This window comes from Chiloscyllium punctatum, chromosome 23 (genome assembly GCF_047496795.1).
Source record: "Chiloscyllium punctatum isolate Juve2018m chromosome 23, sChiPun1.3, whole genome shotgun sequence".
NCBI lineage: Eukaryota > Metazoa > Chordata > Chondrichthyes > Orectolobiformes > Hemiscylliidae > Chiloscyllium > Chiloscyllium punctatum.
In genome coordinates this window covers 60,212,888-60,220,160 of record NC_092761.1, presented here as the reverse complement: position 1 = coordinate 60,220,160, position 7,273 = coordinate 60,212,888, and positions in this window count along the sequence as shown.

Genomic DNA, 7,273 nt, shown 5'->3' with positions numbered 1-7,273 from the left:
TTCTGAATGTTGATCAGGGTCACCTTCCCAGTTTACCCAGGCAAAGACCTAATACATCTTTTCGGAAAGCTGGTGTAACAGATTAAATAAGGGGCTGTCAAATCTCCGTGCTGTCTCAGCAGTGACCCAGATGCACCTCTCAAAAAACATCATTTAAAAAAAGCAACTTTAATTCTGGTCCTGCACTGAGACTAATCTATTTGCTTGTACTGATCGTCTCTTCCAGACTTGCCAGATCCAACTCCCAGGTACTGACCTCAGCAATAGCCAACTTCTGCTATCTGTTCAAACAAAATGCTTTTCCCCGGGCCACTGTATCTGTTACATCCTTTTAATCAAGACTCAGGCCGCAATTAGCTTCCAGGCCTGGCCTCACAAACAAACAAAGCTTGTTTTCCTTTTACTTCAAACCATCCCAGAGTTCAGTTCACAATTCAAACATTGATTAAAGGAATAAAATAATGAAAGATTAGTGAGGGTTCGAACACACCTCACCTGAGTTCAGCTCGTTTATCCATTGTCAGCAAGCAGGTTATAATGAAGAGAGTGCTGCTTGGGTTGCAATCAGCACAGATAACCCATTTTCTCGCTGTTAACTCTTATTATCTCTTGTGCAGTTTTTTCCCCTTGTCCTGCTATCCAGTGTCTCCTTGTGTACCCGCTCCTTTGAAATGTCTCTCTCTCGGTTCTACTGCCACCTATCTGCTCAGTCTCCCGTCAACCGCGCTCCCCCTCTCCCACTTTGGCTTCAGTGTAAATATCACGTTTACCTAGCTGCTAACGGTTCTGATGACGAGTCTTAACAGATGCTGCCAGACCTGCTGAGTTTCTCCAGAAATTTCTGTTTGTGTTTCAAAACTAATTCACCAGCTGGAGCACATCCTGCGTTCATGAAAGGCACTATATAAATGCAAGTCTCTCTTTAATAATTTATTACTGTGATTCCCGAAGAAGCCTCTCCTTCTCAACACAGCATCTTATATGGATGGTTTATATGGCACAGGGTAGAGATAACCTGTTTAAGGATCTCTCTGACTAAGTCAATTGGTCTTCCTGCAATGATCCAGCAATAACTCTTCCCTACCCAGTATATGACCAGTAGCTCAGTAAGTAATTGTGTTGTTCAGGACACAGAAAGATGCATAATCTGAGCTCAGTTAACTAATCATTACCATTGGTGCTACAGTCACATCAGTGTTCATAGAATTTGGAATTCAAAAAAAAGCCAATGTTGTCTTCCTGAAAAGGCTTTTACTCCACAGAGAAAGATATTTTGCTATTTTATCGGTGTCAAAGCTAAACCAAAGGCATTGTGGCATTCTCATCCTGAAGTCCTGTATGTTTATGCCATAAAAGATGCAATGGTCATTGGGTTGTATCAGGTTTTTGGCTTCAGCAATCACTGTAAGAAAAGTGTAACTCACCTCCCTCCCTCCCTCCCCATTCTTCTCCGAACAAGAGGCCTGCACAACAAAGTGAATGCTTACGAAGCATGCAACCTTCCCTCTGCTCTGAAAGGGCCGACTGTTTACAATTGGAAAAGATTCAAATAAGATGTTTCTGTTTGGTTTTAAGTAGTGAAGCTAATGATCAAGATAAGGAAGTGAGCAACTTCAGTGATCATCAGGGAGAATTCTGCATGCTTGTGTTGATTCATTCCATGAGGTACAGTAAGTTTCTTACGCTACTCACAAACAATTGACTCTAGTTACACTCTGATTATTGACTGACATCATTTTGGAAACAATGTGTAAAATTTTGCCGTTTGCTGTTGGCCTGACATTTTGCAGTGAAACAAATTGTCATTTTATTTTCTTATCTTTCACTTCCTGCAAGTGGCATGTGATTGATGTCATCGTTTGAATAACTCACTTAGTCTCAAGAGGTAATGTTGTGAATTCAGAGTGCCACCATTGTTCACCTTGACTCCATATCAGATCAACTTCTTGTCACTAATCTGCTGAGGCATTTTATTTTTAACTAAAGCTTTCATTCCACAATAGGCTAAAGTTAGAGGATGTGCAGGATGATGTGACTACAGCAGATTTAGAGACAAGCCAGGCTGATAACCTAAAACTGGTGAATGTGGAATGATGAGACATCTGCAGAATGTAATGAGACTAGTTTCACATGATTATGTAGAGAGAAAGGGAACAGACTATTGTACCTGTGATCTTGTAAAATGGGTCATCTTGGAAAACACCTCCATCTCAGGATGTAGTCCAACAGGTTTATTTGGGAACACTAGCTTTTGGAACGCTGCTCCTGACAACCACCTGATGAAGGAGTAGTGCTCCGAAAGCTAGTGCTTCCAAATAAACCTGTTGGACTATAACCTGGTGTTGTGTGATTTTTAACTTTGTCCACCCCAGTCCAACACCGGCATCTCCAAATCCATCTCAGAAAGCAGTCTTCAGGAGACTAATTGCATTTGAACCCCCTACAGTGCTTTCTGGCAGTCCTTCTCATCTTCCCATCCATTCCAAACAAGCGATAACTTTGCCTATGGCTGGAAGAACAGAGGGAAGGAAGATTGATTGAATGCAAGCCAAGAGAGAAAGCTGCTTCAATCCTTTTGCCCAGTGCAGATGCAGACTGCAAAATTATCTGGTTGAAGCAATTTGATGCTGAGGTCAGAATACCAAAATTAGTGGAAATACAATGGACAATAAGGAGGCCTTGTAGTGCAGTTGGTATCCTCTAAGTCAGAAGCTCTGGTTCAAGTACCAGCGCAGGACTTGATGAGAGAAGGAAGGTATATTCATAACACCGGCAAATGGGATGAATATCAACCTGTAAATCCTTCAACACTTGCCAATGGTCAAGAATAAAACTAGTCATGACCACATAGTGTAATGGAGCATTGAAAATGGGAGTCCTTCCTATCACTACCATAGCTCCAAACCAAAGCACATAGATAAAAAAGTACTCTAACTCATTACATGAAATACAACAAAACACGGCCATAGTTAACATGATTAGAATAGAAGACATGGATCTACCAGCAGAATGAACATGTAAATACCAAATTGATTCCAATTTAGTACTTTCTTTACAGAAAGAACAAGATGACCTTGGAAAAATAAAAGACTAAAATGGATAGAAAAACTGTGATGTAGGGGTAGAGATTGGCAAATCATTAAAATTAGAAACATTGCTTTTTTAAGGCTTGACCACCTTAGCACCCAATTTCTGTGAGAATATAAGTGACAAGCAAAGCGGTTGAGCTAAATATTTACAGAACCGACTAAAGATTGCGTTATAGTGACCAAAACTACATGAAGAACGTGTAAACAGATTTGCAAGTGAGATCAGCAGTGGAGAATTGTACTTATCGGGAAAGATTAAACGGACTTGAGTTCTTTCCTTGAGAGGCGCTTGAGGGGTGTCCACTAGAAGTCTTCAAAATGTTGAAGGGCTTTAAAGGTTAAACTTAGAGAATGTAGAACGTAGAACATAAAACATAGAACAGTACAACACAGGGACGGGCCCTTCAGCCCACAGTGTTCTGCTAAATATGTTGCTAAGTTAAATGGTGCGGCTATTGTGCGATTTTCTTATCATGGCCAGATCACCCAAGAATGAAACTATTGCGTTATATTAGAACCAACTGTATTTTAAAGCAAAGTTAGACATCCTCTAATTGTTACTTTTTAAATTCACTCAAATGCTCTCCTACTGCCTTTGACCCAACCTTGTAGGCCTTAGCTCTTTAGCTAGGTTTTTTTATACGAATGTGAGCAAGGGTTGAGACCCACACTGTTTGTCAATCTGTGATATTGAATAACTCAAACCCTTAGATCATGTTTATCTCATGTGAAATCTCCTTTTGTTATCACTGGTGATTTTTTTTTTCTTCTTGTTACTCATGTGTTTGACTCTTGAGTGTTACAAATACTTTATCTCTCTCTTCTCAGAATGATTCAGCTATGTCATCCCACCCATCGGCAGGAACACTCAGCTCACTTTGTTCAACTTCTTCAAGGTGCTATGAGGTAATTGGAGAGATGTATTTCAGTTCATTCTGTACCAGCTGGATAGTTTCGGCCCAAATGACAGTAACTGCTACTGATATGAGACCCCGAGAGCAAGTAGCTAGCTACAAGATTAAGTCGCACAGAACAGAGAACACACTACAGCACAGTACAAGCCACTCAGAAGGATTAAAAGGCTGGCACAACATTGAGGGCTAAGATCAGACTAACCTACATACCCTTCATTATACTAACTTCCACATGCCTACCCAAGAGTCGATAGAACATAGAGCAGTACAGCAGAGTACATATAAAATCTCGATAATGTGGAAACAGGCCATTCACCTCAACTGGTCCACACCGTCCCTCTGAAGAGCATCCCACCCAGACCCATTCCCCTACCTGATATTTCCTATGGCTAACCCACCTAGCCTGCACATTCCCTGGACTCTATAGGCAATTTAGCATGGCCAATCCACCCTAACCTGCACACTTTTGGACTGTGGGAGGAAACCGGAGCATCCTATTTGCGCGGTTTGGTTGGTCAGCTAATTTAGCACAGGGCAGGGAGTCAGGTGCAGTCTGCTGCAGAGGATGTGGACCTTGACGGGGCCGGTGATATAGGAGAATATCAAATGGGTGTGTACACGGAGCTGCTAGATTCTTCAGTTTCAGTGGCAGTTTCCTGTCACTAGAAAAGAGTGTTCAAGTTTCAACTGGTCAGTGAGCATGAGGGTGAGCATGTCCTTTCACAGCCTTTGATCCATTTCCCAGGCCCTCTGCTACTTGGTATCTTTGTAATGGTAACAACCTTTATGTACACTGTCCACTTACTCCTCTGTTATCCCTGGGAGGCTTGGCAACGCTCAGGCAAATGTAGGACCCCAACACAATGCCTCTAAAACAAAAACATTCCCTTCAGTGTGTGGAAGAAAAATGTCCAAACGTTTAACCACCCAGCTGTTATGGCCCTTTAAGTAACACAACACAGTGGCGTCTTCACACTTCTTTCCTTGGGCAGGACTCCATGAACTAACATTGCCCGAGTTTTGGATCCTGGCATCACATCAGCTGTGTGGCATCAGAATAGCCTCAACTCAATACATTTCATTTCTCAGAATGAAGGGTGGTACCTCTTTGGCCCAGGTTCTTTTATACAGCAAAGTTTCTTTTAACTGGCACCTCATACACCAGCACTCAATAAACTGGCAAAGGTTATATACTTGAAGTTTCCTGTGTTATCACAGTCTCCGAGCCATCAGTTGTGGGTGCGAGTTGAGTGAGAAGGTTCTCTGCTGACAAGTTTTATTTCAGGTATATTCATAAAAATATATATAGAATATACAAAAATGTATACATAAAAGGGTTGGAATTTGGTTGAATATGTTTGATCAAGATCTGTGTTGGCATTTTACTCTAAGTGGCTTTGGACTCTTAACTGAAAAAATTAAAGATTGTTTATTCACAGAAAGCTGTAGAATGCAAATAAGTGATGCTTCTTCTTATCAGAAAGCTATGATCGATCCTTGCTGGTGTGTCTATCTATGGTTGTTTTTGACCACAACATTTCAGTTGCAATGAGTAGAACATCAGAGTGGAGGCCTGCCAAAATATTTCAAAAAAACGTTCAAGTGTTCAAAAGATCGGAAATTTAGAAGCTGAATGATTTGGTAGGAAAAAGGTGGGTACTGCAGATGCTGGAGATTAGAGTCAAGATGAGAGTGGTGCTGGAAAAGCGCAGCAGGTCAGGCAGCATCCAAAGAGCAGGAAAATCAACACTTCACCAAGATTCCTGATGAAGGGCTTTTGCCCGAAACATTGATTTTCCTGCTCCTTGGATGTTGCCTAATCTGCTGTGCTTTTCCAGCACCACTCTAATCCTGCATGATTTGGTGTCAGGAAGGTGATTTCCAGCTGCAATTGTTGTTGTAATCAGTTCTGAGAAAGACAGGAGCTGAGCACAAACTGCAATAATCCAGCTAGCACCTTGTGATTCGAAGGAACTCTCTCATTTCTGAAGGTATTGTTCACAACAACACTTAAGCGATCATTATCAAGTATCCAGGATAGAGTATGTGAGAAGTAAGCCATAAAGATTTTGAGATTTGTGTAGTAATTTGTAGAGACAGGGTCCAAAGGGCAATGGATTTTATGTTTCTGTCTGTGAAAAGAATGAGAGAGATTGTGTTTATTTCTCCAAATGTCTACAGCTCAGATATTGAAAGGAACCGTTTCTTGTATTTTTACAAAGAAAAATGAGAAGTATTTAAAATTTTTTTTAGGTTAGATTAGATTACCTACAGTGTGGAAACAGGCCCTTCAGCCCAACCCGACCCTCAAAAGAGTAACCCACCCAGACCCATTTCCTTCTGACTAATACACCTAACACTACGGGCAATTTAGCATAGCCAATTCACCTGACCTGCACATCTTTGGACTATGGGAGGAAACCGCGGCACCCGGAGGAAACCCACCCAGACACGGGGAGAACATGCAATCTCCACACAGACAGTCACCCAAGGCTGGGATCGAACCTGGGACCGTGAAGCAGCAGTGCTAACCACTGAGTCACCGTGTTGCCATACCATGGCACCTGTCTTAATAACAGAAGACATAGATAAGAACAAAATGTTAACAAAATTAAAACACAGTCCATCTTAGTTAGAATTAGAATTTATTGTCACGTGTACTAAATGAGTACAGTGAAAAGTTTACAAGCCACCACTTATGGGAACCTCTGAGGTACAGAGTTCCTATGTACAGCGTCGTCCATTTCGGTTCTTAGAAAAGCCGAGAAGTAAAAAAAAATCCGGCATTGTGGATTTTAGGAATAAATTATTAAATAGAGAAAAAATATTGACTGCTCCTGGGTTCAGGAGAACACAGTACCACTGCAAGGCTCCCACACTGGGCCACTGAAATCCCGGGCCACAAGACTGTGCAGAAGCCACCGTACACACCAATCCCATTGCTGATCCCAGGAAGGAAGAAGTCGCAAAAGCTGCCCAATGGAATCCCAGGCCGACCAGTGCGATGGAATCCCAGGCTTTGCCACCAACAACGCTGAAACAGACGACCACCGGTCGCAATGGCTACGGGAAACTGCCATCACTGCTGCAGCAGCCACCCAAAACCCTCCTCCACCTCGCCAACGTCACCCCCACGGGTACCGACTCCTCGTGCTCGCCTCTCCGCAAGCTGCCTCCTCAATGCCACGGCCATGCTCCAAGCTCACCAGCCACCTCACCAGGCTCCAGACCCCAGTGAAGCCAAATTCCTACTGCCTTCTCCCAAAGATA